Genomic DNA, 21,645 nt, shown 5'->3' on the forward strand with positions numbered 1-21,645 from the left:
TTACTGGTAGTCTGGGGGCAAATCTTTGTTTTCAATTCTTGGTCTGCACTCCCCCATCTCTGTTCACTCATTTTCTTGATTAACGACTCCATCTCTGTTTGTTCTTGCTTGGCAAGGAGTCTACAGTTTAATACGAGCTGGGAGAAGAGAAGATGAGGGTCCAAGTCAAGGCACTGAGAATGGGGATGGATACATGGACTGAAAAAGGGCATGTCCAGGAGTCTCCCAGGTTGCTAGCTTGGGGGACAAGGTGGGTGGATGGTGATGCCTGTAATAGAGAGGATATGTAGTTTCCTTTCAACCTCTTGGGTTGAAGACCTGCAAAACATCCAAATAGAGGCTTAATAAACCAAGCCAAACCAACCCCATTGTCATCAGGCCGATTCTGACCCATGGCAACCCCATGTTACCAAGTAGAACTGCTCCATACGTTTTTCTTGGTTGTAATTTTTACAGAAACAAATCACCAGGCCTTTCTTCCATGGTGCCGCTGTATGGGTTCAAACTGCCAACCTTCATTTTAGCAGAGAAGTGCAAACCGTTTGTGCTACCCAGGGACCTTAGAGACTTAATGACAGCTGCTTATGCAGGTCTAGAGTTCAGTAGTGACAGATAAGGGCAAAGATGCAGCTCCATCTGCACTTATACCCATATATGATACAGTTCCAGCCAATTGCCATCAGTAACCAAAGAAACATGTTGATTTTGATAACAGTTTCCCAGATCCCACTCATCTTATCTGCCAGAGATAGTAATGAGAAAACAACCTACTGATGATCATAAAGAGAATAAAGAACATGGAACTGGAAGAACTAAAGTAAGCGGGGGAACCAAGTGATAATAAAGCTAGACGGCTGAGTACCATAGGTGCTCAGAATGGATCTTACCCTTCTAGTCAACCCTGTGCAAGAACTGGGCATCTTGAAAGTCTTGGAAGAAGTCAAAGATAGCAACTTTAGCAACTTACCATGAGATCACGAATTTTCTGCACAGACAATAGATTTTCATAGTGTGTCTGGCCCCAAGTGCCTGTGGTGGTATAATGAGTTAGCACCAGAGTCATCTGAGAGACGATAAAGTAACGTTGGCAGTTGGGATTTGTTGGGAAGGTGAGGGAATGTGCACAGAGAGTGTCGCACTGGTGGTGAAGTTGCCGGAGTTGTGCTTCTCTGTGACCCAATGGTTCCAACATATCAGAAAGCTGGAAACCCCAGTGTTGATTCCTTTCCTGAGCCACAGCATGCCGACAGCTGAGAAACCACACTTCTGTTGCTTTTTCAGCCAAAACACACTTTGGTCCATTCTGTTATTCCACCTCGCAATTAGATAACCCAGAGTCCCTCTACCACTTGCCACTCTCCAAGACAAGTCCAGCTGCCTTGATGTGGGAGAGGGATGGGGAAGGCTGAGCCCTCCCGGCCTGGAAGGAGGCGACAGAGCCCACAAACTTCCCAGAGGTGAGCAGAATTAACTGCTAGGAAGGGAGGGAGAATTGCCTTCCCTCAGAGAGTGATGGGTTTGTGAAGTCTGACCATTGACCAGTGTCGTTAGTGGTACTATTATCAGTTTGGGACACCCTTTGTAAAGGCTGTGGAGACTTTGTATATGAATGGAAGTACAAATCCCATCTTGTGGAAATGGTTTGAAAATTAAATAAGAAAATCGAGGAAGTCATATTAACTAGTGCCTGGTATTTACCAATGTGCAACATGTAGTAGTTATTACCATTATTGGGGAATTATAGCGAACTGGTTAAGATTACAACCTCAGACCTGGTTCAACTACTGGCTCCGCCACTTACCAGTTATGAACATAGGGCAAGTTAGTAACCTGTCAGAGCTACAGCTTTTCCATCTCTAAAACTGGGGTAACAATATCTGCTCCACTGGGTTATTGTGAGTCTTAAAATCAGATAATGTAAATAAAGGGTTTTAATTTGTAGTATCATTAGTACTACACTTGGAAATACTTGAACAGTGGCCCTTTTCATTCTTCGTATTTGTAGAGAAAATACCCTATACTAGCATCAAAAGCAGGTCTTGATTGGACCATACCCAAGTCTTTAAACTGCAGTGACTCTAAGCTACATGTTAGCCTAGACCCAGAGCTGGCAAACCTTTTCTGTGAAGGTCCAGGTAGTAAATATTTTAGGGTCTGTAGACCTTACTATTCAACTCTGCTCTGAAAGCAGCCATAGACAGTATGAAACAAATGGGTGTGACTGTATTCCAATAAAACTTTTCTTACAAAAACAGACAGTGGGCCAAATTTAGCCTGTGGTCGTAGTTTGCCAACTCTTGACCTAGACACATATGTAGAGATAACCTCATAGTGCTTCTTAATGTACCATAATAAGAGAAAAATCAGGGAAAGGCTTCATGCCCTCACATCCATCCCTCATGAGGTACCAAAGTATTAGAAGTTTCACAATTGGAAAGTCATTTCTTGTGATTAAGCACTTTTTCTTGGAAAAAGAAGAGATGCCTGCCAAAATCCAAATAAAAGGAGCCATAGATAAAGATTAAGCTTTACTTTGAATTGGCATATTGCGGAACCTCCCATCTGACTGGCCTGGGAGGCACCAAGCATCTGAAGGCCAGAAAAAACAAAACAAAAACAAAACAACAAAAAAAACATTGCCATCTAGTCAATTCTAATTCATAGCTATCCTACAGGACAGGGTAGAATTGCCCCATAGGGTTTCCAAGGCTGGTATCTTTACAGAAGCAGACTGCTACATATTTCTGCCCCATATGAAGGCAGGGGAATTAAAAATAAACCCAAAAACCTATTCCTGTCAATTCCTACTCCTAAGAGCTCTATAGGATAAGGAAAACTGACCCAGAAGGTCTCCAAGGAGCAGCTGGTGGATTTGAGCTGCCAACCTTTTGGTTAGCTGCCAAGCTCTTAACCACTGTGCCACCAGGGTTCCAGGGTTCCCACCCCCCGCAAAAAAATGATAGGTACAGCGTAGGAAAAGGGTCAAAGGTCTGACTAAGACTTTCTCCCAGATCTGCCCAATTAAACACCTCTCCTTAGATGACTCCTTTTTCCCTTTCCCATCTCCAACTCAAGATCTCCTCACTGCAAAGGAGAGGAGTGGATTCTTTTCACTCCTTTTGAGACAGTGGATGACTGGTTTCTACAATTCTTAAAGTCTGAATCCTCAATTTACAATTTTTCATCTTTTAGGACAGCTGTGCACGGTGACAGCATCCTCTTTGGCCTCCAAGCTTTGGTACACGGAGGAATGCTCACAGAAGTATGGAGAGTCTTTTTGTCCCCTCCCAATCTCAAACTCCACTTTGCCTCGCAGGGATAGCCAGGGGGAGGGATTCAAAAACTGGTGAGAAGAATCAGAGTTCAGGGTTAGTAGGAGGGCAAAGGCTCTTCTGGTGTAGGTCAAAGTTAGGTTAGGGGTGTGGACGCAGTGAAGGCTCTTGGCCCTAGGCTAATCCTTGCAGTAAGGGAAACAGCAGGCAGTGGAGAGGTCCCCAACTGGGTAATGGAGTAACAAAGCTATCCATCTGTATCCCAGTACACCCAAGTTAATGGTGGAAAAATATTCTAGGAGTCTTCTAAGGTGAACACCTCCGTCCCGTCATGGACTGCTGCTCACTGTGTCTCCCAGTGTCATTTCTCTCTAGACATCCACAGCCTTCCTCCTCAGGCTCAGGTCAGCGGCATTCTTCTCTCGTGTGGATCTTTCCAGAACTATCTGATCTTCCAGGGAAGCTTCTTCTCTGAGCCCCGGTGGCAGCTGCATCTCTGCCTCCAGGGCATATACCCGACACTAAGCATTCATAGGTGTTCAGTTAATGTTTATAGAATGGATTCATAACTGACAACTTTGGTGCTTACGTCAGCGGAATGACCGCTTTAAGGTGTTGAGCTAATAGAAGTGGCAGAGACAAGCGCTGGAGAAGGCTGGGAAGCAGGCTGGCTGAAGGCCTCCCTGGCCTGCTCTAACCCTGAAGCCCCGTAAGGACAGTGAATGCTGAGAGGAGCTGGAAGGCAGTAAGAGCTTGCTTTTCTTCTGGATACGGAGTTAACCATGCAGGATTCCATTCTGGAGCCTGGGCTCCAGGTCCTTTGTTCAGGGGGCCTCCTTACCCAGGTTCACCCCAAGTTTCCCTGCTGAGAGCTTCTACAACACCCCTTTCTGTTCCACTCACTGCCCTTCCTAGGCCTTGTGGCTTCAAAACCTATTTGGCATTTCAAGTTAGGTAAGCTCCCCAACTGGCTGTGAATAAAAGTACTGATGATTCCATAAATCAAGTTCAGTTTTCTTTTGCTTAAGTTAACTTTTTAAACCATAATGCAAATATGTGCTAAGAATGTATTAATTCCAGTATACCCCAGTTAATGATGGAAAACCATTCTAGGAGTCTTTTCAGTTTATGAAGGAGTACATTTATATTAAGGAAAATAATCCCTGGGAATCAGGAGTGAGGGAAAGGGGGGTGAGGCATAGAACTAGGGAGAGCCTAGCTGAGGGATAAGTACCTTATCTACCACCATAAAGCAACCCCTGTTTTCCTGCTCCCTGGGCTTTCATCCCTCCTGTCACTTCACCCACTCGCCCACCCATTTGGACCAGTCACCAGCATTGGTCTTCTCCAGAAGCGCTGAGATGGTCACAGATCTCACGTTGTGCTCTCACGGCTCGTGGTGACCCTAGAAGAGAATGCTCCTCTTCCAAGAGACAAATCTTACCTGTGAACGGGGACCCTGTTTTGTACAACTACTTATCCCCCCTCCTTATGTCCTCATTTCAGGAACACTCAGACCAGAAAGTGGGGTGAGGAGCCCCCTGAGCAAAGGACCCAGTTTCCAGGCTCCAGGATAGAGTCCTGCACCGTTAACTCTATCTCCAGAAGGAAGAAAGCAAGCGCAGGCCCTTAGAAATGCCCCAGTAACTTGTAATTTGGCGGTGGGGTGGGGGGAAGGGGGAGGGGGGGCTGCCAGCGTAGGATCCTTGTGGTGTAGTGGTTAAGAGCTCAGGCTGCTCACCAAAAGGTCGGCAGTTCAAATCCACCAGGTGCTCCTTGGAAACCCCATGGGGCAGTTCTACTCTGTCCTATAGGGTCGCTATGTGTTGAAATTGACTCAGCAGCAACGGGTTTGGTTTGGTATTTGATTTTAGTGTAGAAGGGTCCAAAAACAATTCTTGTGTCTTCAGGAAAGGCAGGAAAATAGTAATTCTTTACATTTGTTGAAGTCAGAATCAGCTTATTATCCCTTTTGCCCATGGCCCACCATAACAGTGGGTTTTGGATAACTATTTCCATTTTGCATTGAGGCTGGGAGATTCAGTGATTAGCTAAAAGTCACAAAGCCACTAAAAGGTAGTCCCAGAGCTGGTGCTACCACTCACAGGTGAGCATCACCTTTGTCCTGCAGCCAGCTGCTCCTTGGGCCAGTCCACTCGGGCCTGCCCTTCACCCCACTGACCAACCAGCCCTATCTTCACCTGCCACTTTCGAGGCAGTGGGCCTTAGGACCCAGAAGTTTTCACAAGATAGTTTAGCTCTCTGTATTGTCAGCTGGCAAAACCAGGGCTCAGGGCTCCTTCTTCTCTCCCCTGCCCTCCATCAAGCCCCCCCCAACAACACACAAAGCCAACTCCCTCCCAGTAAATTCCGTGTTTTTCCATCCCAGTGAGCTCAGCCTTTCCTTTGATTTGGGTGCAAGCAGCTGCAGGTGCCTCAAGTCATCATGTGCTCTCCCCCCACCCCCTCTGCAATGTCATCCATGTTTACTTGCTGCTCTGGACTTTAGATCCTGTCAGGGTGCCAGTCCGCGGGGCCGCCAGGCACCACAGCTGACAGTCAGATCTGCAGTGCCGAATCCTTCTTCTGGAAAAAAGGGCTAAAGAGGTTAATACACTCCAGTCAGGATAAACAGACCAGCTGTTAGGGGTTCTAATATTTAATATCAAATAAATAACTCAGGAAGAAGTCACACACACAGCAAAACCCGCCGCTGTACTCGTGGTTAAAGAGAATATTAATACATTATCTTAAACTCACCAGCTGTTAGAGTTTCTAATATTTAATATCATTATCAAATAAATAACTCGGGAGAAGTCACACACACACACACGCCACAAAAACCCACTGCCTCATTTTCAGTGGTTAAAGAGAATATTAATAAATTATCTTAAAAGCCATGCAATGGAGCCGTGGTGGCCAGGACCCAGGTAAGGAGACATGTGCATGTAGCCTGTTGCTGGTTCCCGCTCCAAGGCAGCCTCTCCCAGGTCAGCCCGGGATAGAGGAGTAGGGGAAGCCCAAGGAGAGTGGAATAGGGTTCCTTCTTGGTCTGGTGGAGCCTCAGCTCAAGCAAGCTTTGCTGTTGATTTCATCAGAGAGATTCCAGCTAGACCTTCCTCTCTGAAAAAAGAAACCACGCTTTTTAGAGGAAAATCTTCATTCAAACAAACTCAGCATTAGTACCCAGTTTTGTGGATGATCGGTTATTTAACTAGCCAGCAAATAGTGTTTGTGTTATTGTTTGCTCTTCAGTCTACGTTAGCCAGCAAGTGGTCAGCGCCTGTTTTTCTCTGGGAGCTCCAGCCTTCGCTTGCCCTGAGCAGGACAGAATTTTAACAGCCTGTTAACTCTGTCAGGAAATTGCGAGTCCACCCCCTGCCCCCCCACCCTGCCCCCAGCTCACTGGCTGCTGTTCACCTGGGCTAAAGGAGCAGAAAACGATGATCACTGAGTCTGGGAGGGACTCCAACAAAATGCTTTCCAGGTCACAAAGCGCTAAACCAGCTCTGCATCTAGTTTATGTAGTGTATTATATGGAAAGCTGGTCTCCGTGACTCTTAGGGGTCCATGAGCATTTTTGGAGATAAAGCTTTCATTTCAAGAGGCCAGGGATGAGCAATTTCCCCTGCCATCAAGAGAAAGCCTGGCATCCAGTTTGTCCGTCCAGATGTATTTTTGTTTGGGTCTTTACACTGTTTGATTGAGATCAAGTCATGAATTTCTGCGTCCGGATGGGCAGAGGCATGGCAGTTTATGAAGCCTGAGGGTGCGTGTTGTTGAGCTGAAAAGCACAGTCAGATGCATTTTAGTGACAGGACATGCAACAGTGTGTCACAACGGCCCATACCTGGGGTGATGTCTCTTTTTAAAACTTTTCAGAATTGGAACAGAAGGGTAGAGTTTTAGCCACCTCTGATATCCAGGGCTGTGTAGGTGGGCTGGAGCAGATAAAAGAATCCCAGTAAGTTAAGTGGGGCTTTGTTCTAGAAAGATTTACATAGTAATTGGCATCCTGTCAGTATAATGGCCCCCCAAGATGGCTGGGCCATTCCCACGAACTCCTCAGTTTATGGTGGGAATAGTGGACGTAAAAATGGCTTCTGCCCACTGTCTCTGCCTTTGGGTCCTCGTGAACTTCCAATGGCTCAGTGCCCCCTTTGCTCATCCAGGCGGCTTCTCCCTGCCCGGCTAGGTTCTCGGGTTCTTCAAGCACGTAGAAAATATGCAGCCATGCGGCAGGAATTAGGGCAAGAATGATGGGTTTCCCCAGACCCGTGGGGACAGCAAGTGCTGGGAAGGGGCATTTTCGGAGCTGACCTGTGGTAGACGGTCCCCAGCACCCAGCATCTTGCTGCTCTTTTCCTTCTTTTTGTCATTACGGGATCATTGGCTCAATGAAAGCACATCTCAAGTTTGGAGAGTCACCTCAGGTTTAGATATTCAGTTGTTTTTCCTATGTCTATCCAGGTATGTCTAGATCTGCGGTGAGACCCAAACTGCTAACTTTGTGAGGGTGAAAGAGAGGAAGGGCATGAAGAGGAAACCGTTGGGGAGGAGAAAGGAGAGGAAAGAGGAGAGAGAAAAAGGAGGAAAGGAGGGATGGAGTAAGCAAAAAAGGGAGGGAAGAAGGAGAAATAGGGAAGAGGAGGAAGGACGAGGAAGCCAAACTATCAGCAGTTCTAGGCCCAGAGCCGTGCTTTTGAGGACAGAACTCCACGTCTCTGTGCCAGTGTCCCCCTCTGCCCAGTGTGCTTTTCACCCTTTTCACCACCTTTCCTGCTCCTCTCTTCTGAGTCTCAGGTCAAGCCTTCATGGCTCCCCAACCAGAAGCGAGCACACTCTCCCCTCTCTTCTCTTCCTTCACGCACCGAGCTGGCTGCCTTTCTGTCTCCCGGAGGGAGGAAACAGGCCTTCTTTGCTTTCCAAGCATCCTGGCCCACTCTAAACCCATTGCTGGTCAGTCGATTCCAACTCACAGCGACGCCATAGGACAGAGTAGAATTGCCCCCTACGGTTTCCAGGGAGTACCTGGTGGATTCGAACTGCCGACCTTTTGGTTAACCTGCTGAGCAACCAGGGCTCCTGGCCCACACTAGGTTTTCATACATGTTTGTTAAATGAACGAATAAAAGAACGAGTGAATGAAAATGAGGAAATTAAGGAATAACTAGAGATTTATCACTTTTTTACTCTCTCTTATAGGGTCGCTATGAGTCAGAATCGACTCGGCAGCATTGGGTTTTTTGTTTAGTGTAAATCTAAGAACTTCTATGATAAATTTAATTTCAATTAAGTACAATTGCAACTATTTTCTGATAATGATAGAAATAAAGCCATAAAAGTAAGTCACTCTCAAGAGATTTCTTTCTGTTCTAGTATAACAATGGAAAAAAAAAAACCAAAAACCTATTGTGGTCAGTTCTGACTCATAGCAACCGCATGTGTTATGGAGCAGAACCACTCCATAGGTTTTCTTGGCTGTAATCTTTACGGAAGCAGATCGTCAGGCCTTATTTCCCACTTAATTTTATGTGCTGAATAGATTATCTTTATATAGTGTCCTTTCCTCATATTCATTGTTGTTGATTTTGTTTCTGCTGAGTCTCTATTTTTTTCTTGTAATTTATTTTGATGTGTAGGATAGTTTGTCTCCTTTGTGGTTACCTTATTATTTACCCCTATTTTTCTAAATTTAAACCTAACTTTTCTTTCTTTGTACCCCCTTATCTTCCTCTCTATAAGGAAGATCTATGACTACATTTCTTAGTCCTTTATTGTTTTAATGTTGTCTTCTTTTACATAATAACATTGCTGTTATCCTGTTTTGTGTTCTTGTTTTTTTTAATCTCGCTTTTTTTTTTTTTTTTTTGATTTCCCTGTCTGGGCTGACTTCTGATCACTCAGCTCAGTGTTCTAGTTTTGGGTTGATACCTGATATTATTGATTTTCTAACAAAGAACTCCCTCTAGTATTTCTTGCAGTTCTGGTTTGGTTTTTACAGATTCCCTAAACATCTGTTTATCTGGAAATGTCCTAATTTCACCTTCATATTTAAGAGACAGTTTTGCTGGATATATGATTCTTGGCTGGCAATTTTTTCTTTCAATTTTTTTAAATAAGTGATCCCATTGCCTTCTTGCCTGCATGGTTTCTGCCGAGTAGTCTGGGCTTTTTCTTATTGGCTCTTCTTTGTAGGTAACTTTTCATTTATCCCTCACTGCTCTTAAAATTCTCTCTTTATCTTTGGTTTTGGCAAGTTTGATTACAATGTGTCTCCGTGACTTTCTTTTCACATCTACCTTATGTGGATTTTGATGAGCATCTTGGATAGGTATCTTCTCATCTTTCACGATATCAGGGAAGTTTTCTGCCAACAAATCTTCAACAATTCTGTCTGTATTTTCTGTTATCCCTCCCTGTTCTGCTACTCCAATCACTTGTAGGTTATTTCTCTTGATAGAGTCCCACATGATTCTTAAGGTTTCTTCTTTTTTTTTTTTTAAGTTCTTTTATCTGATTTTTCTTCAAATATATTACTGCCAAGTGATTTATCTTCAAGTTCAGAAATTCTGCCTTCTACTTGCTCAATTCTATTGAGTTGTCTACTTCTGTAATTTTATTGTTAATCTTCTGAATTTCTGATTGCTGTCTGTCTATGGATCTTTCCAGCTTATTAAACTTTTCATTATGTTCCTGAATAATCTTCCTAATTTCTTCAATTGCTTCATCTGTGTGTTCCTTGGCTTGTTCTGCATATTGCCTCATTTCCTTCCTGATGTCTTGAAGGGTTCTGTATATTAATCTTTTGTATTCTGCCTCTGGTAATTCCAAGAAGGCACTTTCATCTAAAAGATCCCTTGATTCTTTGTTTTGAGAGCCTGCTGAGGCAATCATGATCTGTTTCTTTATGTGACTTGATATTGACTGTAGTCTCCAAGCCATCTAGAAGTTATTGTATTAGTTTATTTTACGTTTGATTACTGTGTCCTAGCATCTTGCTTTGTTTTGTTTTGATATGGCCAAATGGGTTGGCAGAGTGAGCTAGCTTGATTATTTTTGCCTTTGGAGCTCTATCAGGCCTTATTTCTGTATTGCAGTTTGGTAGGTTCAAACAGCCAATCTTTAGGTTGGTGGTTGAGTACAAACTGTTTGTGCCACCCAGGGACCTAGTTTAACAACGGATACTTATAATGCACTTTAAAAAAAGAAAATGCCTGTCATTAATATTAAAATATAAAATGAATCATATGCTGTTAATAAGCTTGATAAGAAGCCAATTGAGGTCCTATTTAAAGCAAATACATAACCAATAAACCAGCTGCTGTTGAGTTGACTCTGACTCATGGAGACCCCGTGTGTTTCAGAGTAGAACTGTGTTCCATACGGTTTCAATGACTGATTTTTTGGAAGCGGATCTCCAGGTCTTTCTTCTAAGGCACCTGTGATGGTAGCCTCACACCTCTAACCTTTCAGTTAACAGTGAGTGTGCTAACCATTTTCACCACCCAGAGATGAGCAAATAAATACACAACAACTATTTAAGATAACTCAGGCTTAAGCAGTAAAGGAACTAAACAAAGGTGAAGTTTGAGAGGCATTGACTTAAATAAAGCCAGTTTTGGGGTATTGGTTTCTGGTTTCCATGACTGAGCTCCCCTGGGAGTCCCTTGCACCTGAGAACAGGTCACCATGGAAACAGAAACCAAATAATGAGAATGCCTCCATTTCTATCAGGCTTTCACTTCCTTCAACACTTATCGCTTGACTTTATTCCCAGGATACTCTCGTAAGGCTTTAATCCCAGAAGACTCCTGTAAGATGAGGAAGGAGCTGACTTCCCCCTTCTTGATGGGGATGTAGGAGTCCAGCGAGCTGATGGCACTTGCCCAAGGCGGTTCATGGGTATAGCTCAGGTTCTAGCCCATTCCACCCATCTGCTCCTGCCAGGAGAAGGGAATCACGGATCCAGGACCAACTCTGAACAGGGAGCACTCTATCATTGGAACCTAGTCCTTGATTTCCACTTCCCAGGACGCGGAAATCTGCATAAAAGGGCATTCTAAGCAGTTCTGCTGGTTACTTTCAGGGTAATAAAGAAGAAAGGGGGTTAAACAGACAGGTTTGGAATTAGGCACCAAGAAGAACTTCTGGTGACTAAAAGGATTTCAAAAGCTGGAATTAACTACTAGATCACAGATTTCTGGTGAGTTTAATTCCACTGCAATTATTTCTTCCATGCAGTTGAAAACACCTTAGGATCTTTAGTTTGGATTCTCACTTCTTACCTCCCTGCTCCAGGCAAGTGAAGGGCAAGCGGGCCCTGTAACCTTCACTCGGAATTCCCAGCTCCCTCCAGTTTAAGCCCCACGCTTTATTTATGGAATGTTTGTTTTGTTTTTTCGTGTAGACATTTGTTCTCCTTGCTGCAGAGGGTGGTTTTCCCAAACTGTTCCATCTCCGTATATTTTATTCATATGGATCCGTCATTTGTCCATCCCTTCCTGAAAGAGCTGAAATTTGCCCTTGAGGCATCAGATGGAGTAGTCAGATTATCCAATGTGTCTCCTAATTGAAGTGAACATTGCCATAATATTTGTTGACTGGAAATAAACAGACCCAGTGAAGTAGCAGGTTTTCCACCTTCATGAGCTTGTTTAGGTCTTGCCAAGAGTTGGAGGAAACATGCAGAGAGAGGAGTGACTTCTCCTGGAAATGAAAACTTTGGGAGGGGCTGGGAATCTTTCTTAGACTTTGAATCTTCTGTAGCGAGGAAAGGCTGACCTGGGGCAAACCACCGTGCAATCAACAAGGCTTATTTCCAGCACTCCTCTCTTGCCTTTCCTTCTCCCTCCCCTTCTGTGGTGTCTCCTCCAACAACATTCAGGGGCCCAGGGTCAGCCTGCTTTCCCTTCTCCACTAATGCCTCTTAGGGACCAGTCTCTGCTATAAGAGGTTGAGGAACAGAAAGCACAAGTTCAAGTAAAAAAAAAAAGAAAGCCCCTAAATGACCTCCTCTATCTGTTCCCAATCCTTCATAAGCCTCAGGAAAATCAAGTTCTAGTTCTAACCATTCCAGCTCTCCTTGGCTCCAGCGGCCCCCTCCATGTGGGTACCTCTGACAGCTTCACTGTGAACACACTTGGGGGACAGGGAGTGGGGGATTCGATGGAAATCCTTGAACACTGCAACCACTGGGTACAGGCTGGAGTGCTCGTTCCCCCCAAGGTCAGACTCCAGAGCAAGAAAGTGGAACGGACTCAATTCAAGCCCAAGGCTGAAAACCTGCCTTTCCAATAAGGCCTTGGAAAATCAAGGGTGAGCTGGGTTCCTTCCCTTCAGTCTTTGTGGTCAACCTTTCCTCTCCCCTTCATTTTCACCTTAGAAGCAAGAATGAAGAGACTTCATCTTGCTTAGTTTGGACATGTCATCAGGAAAGAAAAATCACTGAAAAAGGACACTTTGTTTGGTAAAGTAGAAGGGTCAAGGAAACAAGGGAAACCCTCCTTGAGATAGATTGACATGATAGTCGCAACAATGGACTCAAACATATCAGCAATTTGAAGATGATGCAAGACTGGGCAAAGTTTTGTTCTGTTTGTTATACACAAGTTTGCCATTAGTTGGAGCCAACTCAATGGCAGCTAACAGCAACCACTTTCTTGCTTTTCCTCAAGACATCAATCAGAAGAAGGCCATTTCCTTTCAAGAAAGCTCTTCCGGGGTGGGTCCTTCTCACCCCCTAATCTCCATTGGCTGTCCTGGATCCACTCCAGCAAGTACCCAGTCCTTCCTACATGCTCCAGGCCACCAGTCTTCAGACACTCCCCTCTACTGCAGCCTTGTTGAGGTTGCCACTGGAAGCACCATGCCCCTACCAGGCAGGTGGGCCCCAATCACTGGGAGGTCCTAACCCTGTCCTCTGTTTAGTCTTGATGGAGAAGCTGACCTGAAAGTGCTAACAAGCACATAAGCTATCTTTAGCCTTCACTGGGAATAACCACTTTTCCTCCATTCTTCCTCACAGAAGAGAGAATGGGGTGGGGAGACTGATGAGACAGTTCAGTCCCACAGTGCTCATGGAGTTTGAGCCTCTGAGAACAGCTCCTCTCCTTGTTATGGATGAAATTAAGTCCCCCAAAATATAAACTGAAATCCTGGCCCCGACATCTGCAAATGTAACCCTGTTTGGAAATAAGATTTTGTTTTTTATGTTAATTCAGTCATGCCCTTATAGGGTGGGTTCTAAATCTAATCACTTCTGAGTTATAAAAATAGCAGATTAGACAAGAGAGAAGAAGACAGGTGATGGAGACAGATGGAACTACAAGGATTTCTACCAGCTACTAGAAGGTGAAATACATAAGAAAAGATCTCTCCCCGGAGCCTTTGCCTTCTGGCAGTCCAGGGTGTAGTCAATATTCTTCCCCAACACCATAATTCAAAGGCATCAATTCTTCTAGTCTTCGTTATTCACTATCCAGCATACGAGGTGGCTGAAAACACCATGGCTTGGGTCAGGTGCACCTTAGGCCTCAAAGTGACATCTTTGCTTTTTAACACTTTACAATAGGCCTATTGCAACAGATTTGCCCAGTGCAATACTTCCTTTGATTTCTTGACTGCTGCTTCCAGGGGTGTTGATTGTGGATCCAAGTAAAATGAAATCCTTGACAACTTCAATCTTTTCCCCATTTATCATGATGCTGCTTATTGGTCTAGTTGTGAGGATTTTGTTTTCTTTATGTTGAGGTATAATCCGTACTGAAGGCTGTGGTCTTTGATCTTTATCAGTAAGTGCTTCAAGTCCTCTTCTCTTTCAGCAAGCAAGTTGTGTCATCTATGTATCACGGGTTGTTAATGAGTCTCCCTCCAATCCTGATGCCGTCTTCTTCTGGGGCTTTTAACCTCTTCAACTATGGGAAAATAAATATCTGTTCTTTAAAGCCAATCACTTGTGGTATTTGAGTTACAACAGCCTAGGTAACTAGGCACTGCTCAAATTCTTCTCGGGGTATTCCTTTCACTTCTGTGTCTCCAGTGTGCAATATAGATCTGCCCTGGTCACCTAATGTTGGTTGAATTGAAGAAAGTTCCCTCAACTAAATGAGCAAATGCACCTCAGGCACTTGAGTTTGATCCACTCTCTTCCCAAGCCCTTTATCAGAACAGGTACTAAAAACTTGGACCCATTTCCTATCACCAATATTTAGGAACACCATGATCAATCTTATAAAGTCATTTTGTAGTTTTTATTGTATGCTGTAAGTCATTTGTTTCTTGTAAGTCATTTGTTTCTTAGGATTAATTCAAACCAAGTGGGAGTGGCAGTGGAGATACAGTATAGTTTCTGTATTTTAAACTTGATCTCTACTTGTAAATTAAAGGCCTTCAAGCCTAAATTAACAGATTAGGGCAAGTGTCTTGGAGATGGGGATATTTTAAAATGTTAGCAAGTAGTCAGCGAACAGCTAGGTGTACTTAAGTGTTAGGGTAGCTCTATAGCTAACAGAACTGAACTTCCCAACATGTCTGTCTGGAAATGAAACTGAATTTATAGAAATTCAGCACTTGTCCACGCTTCATTAATTTTTTATCCTATTTTTTATTGAAACTTGAAAGCATGCTGTTTGGGAGATCTTGGTCCTAGAAGAAGCCAAAGCTAAGAAAGTGGGGATGGCAGATGTCAGAGATAAGAAATCAGTTGCTCTTCTTGCAGTGAGTGAAATTAATCAGTAACTCTGTTGACCTGCTTGTAATCAAGAATACAAACTGGGCTGCCATCACATGGTGTATAAAGGCTTCTCCACCTGACATTCCTAGTGGAATGGAGGTGATAAGGGAATGTCAGATTTTCCAGCAAGGCTGGAAATGTGTAAAATTACTTTGTGAAGTAAGCCCCACATGGGAAAATCTTTCAACCTCTCTTCTGTTCTTCTCAATGACATCCTAGGGGGCAGACCCAAAGAACTTTTCTAATTTTTTAGTCTCCTTGGTGTCTCTTCTGTAGCAATAGATATTATTGACCATTCTCTATTACATAATAAGTATTTTTATCATAATGATCCCTATTCTATATACATACTACCCAGACACATACTGTTGCTGTTGTTGTTAGGTGCCATTGAGTCCATTCCAACTTTTCCATAATCATTGTTATGTTTGAGTCCATTGGTGCAGCCACTGTGTCAATCCATCTTTTTGAGGCTCTTCCTCTTTTTCGCTGATCCTCCACTTTACTAAGCATGATGTCCTTTTACAGAGACTGGCTTCCTCCTGATAACACGTCCGAAGTACAAGAGACGAAGTCTCCCCATTCTCACTTCCAAGGAACATTCAGTCTGTACTTCCTTCAGGATAGATTTGTTTGTTCTTCTGGAAGTCCCTGGTATATTAAATACTCTTCACCTGCACTGTGAGTCAAAGGCATCAATTCTTCTTCAGTCTTTGTTATTCATTGTCCAGCTTTCACATGCATATGAAGGAATTGAAAATACCATGGCTAGAGTCAGGTGCACCTTAGTCCTCAAAGTGATGTCTTTGTTTTCAACACTTTAAAGAGGTCTTTTGCAACAGACTTGCCCAGTGCAATGTGTCTTTTGATTTCTTGACTGCTGCTTCAGTGGGTGTTGATTGTGGATCCAAGTAAAATGAAGTCCTTGACAACATCAATCTTTTCTCCATTTATCATGATGTTGCTCATTGGTCCAGTTGTGAGGATTTTTGTTTTCTTTATGTTGAGGTGCAATCCATACTGAAGGCTGTGGTCTTTGATCTTCATTAGTAAGTGCTTCAAGTCCTTTTCCCTTTCAGTAAGCAAGGTTGTGTCATCTGCATAATGCAGGTTGTTGATGATTCTTCCTTCAATCCTGATGCTGCTTTCTTCTTCATATAATCCAGAATCTTGGATTATTTACTCAGCATACAGGTTCGATAAGTGTGGTGAAAGAATACATCCCTGACACACACCTTTCCTGATTTTAAACCACACAGTATCGCCTTGTTATGTTCAAATGCCTGAAAACGACTGCCTCTCGGTTTACATACAGGTTCCACATGAGCACAATTAAGTGTTCTGGAATTTCCATTCTTCATGATGTTATCCGTAATTTGGTATGATCCACACAGCTGAATGCCTTTGCTTAGTCAATACAACACCCGTAAACATCTTTCTGGTATTCTCTGCTTTTGGCTAAGATCCATCTGGCATCAGCAATGATATCGCTAATTCCATGTCCTCTTCTGAATCTGGCTTGAACTTCTGGCGGTTCCCTGTCGATGTACTGCTGCAACCACTTTTGATTGATCTTCAGCAAAATTTACTTGTGCATCATATTAATGATAAATTCAGCATCCTGTTGGATGGCCTTTCTTTGGAATGAGCATAAATACGTATCTCTGGCAGTCGATGGGCCAGGTAGCTGTCTTCCAAGTTTCTTGGCATAGACGAGTGAGCACTTCCAGCGCTGCGTCCATTTGTTGCAACATCTCAATTGGTATTCCTTCAATTTCCGGAGCCTTGTTTTTCACCATTCTCTTCAGTGCAGCTTGGATTTCTTCCTTCAGTGCCATTGGCCCTTGATCATATGCTCACTTTCGAAATGGTTGAACATCGATCAATTATCATTTGTACAGTGACTCCGTGTATTCCTTCCATCTTCTCTTGATGCATCCTGCATCGTTCAATATTTTAGCCATGGGATCCTTCAGTATTGGAACTTGAACCTTGGATTTTTTCTTCAGGTTTTTCAGCGTGAGAAATGCAGAATGTGTTCTTCCCTTTAGGTTTTCTCTTTGCACATGTTATTATAATACTTTACTTTGTCTTCTCAAGCCACCACTTGAAATCTCCAGTTCAGTTCTTTTACTTCATCATTTCCGCTGTTCATTTTAGCTACTTTATGTTCAAGAGCAAGTTTCAGAGTCTCTTCTGACATCCATTTTGGTGTTTTCTTTCTTTCCTGTCTTTTTAACAAATTTTTGCTTTCTTCATGCATAATGTCCTTGATGTCATCTCACAACTCATCTGGTCTTCGGTCATTACCGTTCAATGCTTCAAATGTATTCTTGAGATGGTCTCTACATTCAGGTGGGATATACTCAGTGTTGTACTTTGGCCACTCTTGGATTTATTTTACTTTTTCTTCAGCTTGAACTTGCATATGAGCAATTGATGGTCTGTTCCTCAGTCATCCCTGGCTTTATTCTGACTGATGATATTGTGCTTCCCCATCATCTCTTTCCACAGATATAGTTGATTTGATTGCTGTGTATTCCATTTGATGAGGTCGCTTGTATAGCCACCATTTATGTAGTTGAAAAAAGAGATTTCTAATGACTAGGCTGTTGGTCTTGCAAAATTCTACCATGCTATTTCTGGCATTGTTTCTATCACCAAGGTTGTATTGTCCAACTACCAATCCTTTTTCTTTGAGTCCAACTTTCGCATTCCAATCACTACTAATTTTCAATGCAGCATTGTCAAAAAGAACATTTCAAGATCTCTGCTGAAGTACAATGCTGTCAGTGATAGGATAATACAAGGAAGACCAGTTAACATGACACAGTACTAGACTTTAAATGTCCTGTCTCATTTGCCTGAAAAATCCTTTCCCTTCCTCTTCTCTACTTGGTTCTAGTTCTTTTACCTTCCTTGCTGCTTCTATTTCCAGCTCTCATCTCTCTTCCTCCTCTCACTGCTACTGACTCATTCTCCCAGGTTCTTCCCTTGGACCTTTGCTCGACCTTCCTCATTCTCAGGGAAGTCATCTCCACTGTGGCTTCCTCTGTCACCTCCAAAAGGATGACTTTTACATCACTTATCTTCAGCTCTGACCTGAGTTCCTTTCTCCAGTCCTTGTGCCTGCTGGACATTTCCACCTGGATGGTCCACTAATATCTCAAAAGAACTAAAAACAATTTCATTATATTTTTCTCAAAAATAATCTTCCCTCTCCATCTCTCTGTTTCTATTAATTCTACAAGACATCGTTTTCCTATCTTAAATGCTTTCTTCTTTGTCACCTCTTCATAGCCCCTCGTCATCCAGTTCCACGGATTCCTGCTAATAACTCCTAATTCTATCTTCTCTTTAGATTTCCATGATCTTAGGCCTTGTCACCTGATACTTCTATTATTACAATTTCTTTCTATTATATTTCTATGCCACCTCCAGGCTTGTATATTCCTGCCTGATTACTCTTCCTAGAATAGTACTTTCCTTTCTTCATATAACCTCCCTGATCAATACCCTTCAATATCTCCTCATTGGCTAACCCTGGCATTTAAGGCCTTTCAAAATCTGGCTCAAGTTCTTATTCCAGAGCACATCTCATTACTTCTTAATGTAAAGTGGTCTCTTCAGTATCTTTGAAACAGGAATTGCTTAACCCCATTGTGTTCCCTATGTTCCTGTCTTGAAATACTCTCCCCCTCCTCTTGTCTATACAAATCCTACCAAGCCTACAATGCCCAGATCAAGGTCAGTATTTCAGTCTTCTTCATAAAGATTTCTTTAATTATAATGTTTGAATTCACTCAGCAACTATTTATTATCTACCGTCAATCAGCCACTGTCCTAGGTACTGGAGATACAGAGATGAATATTAGCCAAGGTCCCTGCTCTCATAGAGCTTACATGGCTGAGGTGGGGTGGGGGAGGGAGAATAAAATAACAAACCAATAAATGAATGAGATACTTTCATATAGCAATAAATGCTATTTGATCTCAGCAACCCTCTTCACCGTCTCAGAGAAACAGTGAGAAACACTGAGTCTCAGAGAGGCTAAATGACTTCCCAGATATCACATTGTTAGTGAATGACGGTGCCTGGATCTTAAGTCACATCTTCACTGCTCTTCCATGACTTACAATACTTTTTATTCCCTTACCCAAATGTTTAACTCCTCAAGGTCAGGTCATAGCTCTCTCAACCTTGTCTTAGCACTTAGCACACTACCAGGCATGTTACAAGTGTCCAGTGGATTCTTGCAGGAAGAAAGAATGAAGGAGGCAGGAAACCAAGAAGGAAGGAAGGGAGAAAGGAAGTCCCTATCAGGTCATAGACATGTAGTGTTTCTTTTCCTTGTCTGAGTCAACCTACCTTATACATATACACATTGCTGAAACCGCCAGAGAGTTTGGGGGTTGATAAAGATGCTGTCAGGGAGCACTGGCTTTAATTTTCCACTAAATTTCCCTTCCAGTGGCAAATTTTATCATTTGAACTGTGAGTATGACCCGGGGGGACTCAGTGTCCAGCCAGATTCCTACTCCTGATGGTGACATGTGGAAACCAGACTCATCTCAGCAGGACCAAGACTGGGAAGAGTCAACACGATTTCTTTACAACAATCTGGTGACAAAGGATTAGTCACAAAATGGAATTCCCTTCGCTTTTACCTACTCCTTTCTCCACCACTCTCCAGGAAGAAAAAATAGGACAAGGAGAGATGAGGAGGGCAGAAAGGAAGCAAGAAGGGATGGGGTGGGAGGAAGGACAATTTGTCACACATTCCTATTTATAGTCTCAAAGACTCAACAATAAACTATCTTCAAGGAAAAAGGGGTATTGAAATTGCATTTGAAATAGTCTCCCTTACATCTAAATGATAATTCTTGTTCCTCCACACCAACTTTTAATGGACTCTATATTGATGATTATGGTTTGACTAGCAAAGCCTATAAAGAGGAATGACACCCCAACTCTGATCTCCCTTTAAATTATTTTTCATTTAGTGTAAATCCTATAGCATGGAATAAAACTTTATTCAATAGCTCATTTGAGCAGAGAACACTTTTGAAAGAATATTAGTAAACTCTTTCAATGGAGTCAAAACGCCAAAATGGAAAATTCAAGTTTTGAAGAGAGCCATTAAGTGTGATTAAACCTTTAAAAAGGAGAGAACAATGCCTTTAGAACTCTATTTAGCCATTTCATATCTTTAATTGTCCAAAGATTTACTTTAAAAGCACAGACATGAAAGGATGCTGAATGTTGCAGTATTTAGAGGAGGAGAATGAAGATAAGCCCCGTTCACCAGCAAATGGAGCTCAGCCCAGAAGTAGGGACAACAAAAGCGGCAGAGACCTGCTTCCTTCTACAATATAGAAAGAGGGGGAAATAAAAAGGCAGCAATTCTTGACTTAGCTTTGAGGAGCACAATGGGCGTGATTAGGGATCCAGAGTGGAGCGCATTTAAGTAGCAGTGACATCCACCAGTTAGCTGGTAATTAGGATGAAAACTGAGGGGAAAGAAGCTGAGAAGCAGGAGATGGGGAAATGGGAGAAACTAGGGAAAGGGGATTGATAGATGGGCGGACAGACAGACAGATAGATAGCTGCCATTGAGTCAACTCTGACTCGTGGGGACCTTACATACAACAGAACAAAACGTTGCCCTCTCCGGCATCAGGCTCATGATCACCAGCATGTTCAAGTCCATCGTTGCAGCTGTTGTGCCAATCCATCTCACCAAAGGCCTCCCTCACCTTGCTGGCCCTCCGCTTCACCTTCTCCAGCGACTGATCCCTCCTGATGACGTGTTCAAAGCAAGCGAGTTAGGCAACGTTCTGCTGCAGTCCGTGAGGTTTTCATCAGCTACCTTTCAGGAGTAGGTCACCAGGCCATTCTTCCTACAGAGATAAAAAATCATTTTGGGAGCTAATTTTATTGCATACTTCTCTAAGGTCAAACTTCAAAAGATTTTGATTCAGTAGATGTTAGATGAGGTCCAGGAATCTGTGTTCATCTTTAAAAAGTCGCCAAGGTAATGCTGTTGCCAGTGGTCCCTGGATCAGTTTAGGGGATGATTGCAGGAAGACAGAAAGGGTTTACAGCAGGAATCTGAGAGAGAGAACACCACCTGGGAGATGACAAGCATCCAGAGTCTGACTTTGCTGCTCCTTCCTCACCCCCAAACACACAAATCGATGTGGGGAAGGAAGTCTGCTGAGGAGTTCAAATAATGGAGAGTATCAGCAAGATGGGGGATTCCTTTTGGAAAAAGGCAGGGATGAAGGAAAGCAAAACAATCAGGAAGAAAAAAAGAAAACAACAAGAGACAGAAAAAGCAGGTGTTCAGTACAGCAAGATCAAGAGCAGAATATTTTATACAAGTCCCAAAACAAAACAGAAGTGAATAAACAGACATGGTAATATGCTTTGATATATATTGACAATCTTTAAAAAATCATTAAATAAAATAGTCATATCTTGTTGCCAGGTATTGATACGGTAGAAGAGAAACATGTAAAACTGTGGACTGTTAGGTTGCTAAGTGGTTACACGGATTATAAAAATCCGTGGTTTCCAGGTTCGCTCTGTGGACTTGCAGATGGAACTCAGGGTCCACCACCAGGGAGTAAGGGCAG

The sequence above is a fragment of the Elephas maximus genome, chromosome 24, assembly GCF_024166365.1.
Source record: "Elephas maximus indicus isolate mEleMax1 chromosome 24, mEleMax1 primary haplotype, whole genome shotgun sequence".
Taxonomy (NCBI): Eukaryota; Metazoa; Chordata; class Mammalia; order Proboscidea; family Elephantidae; genus Elephas; species Elephas maximus.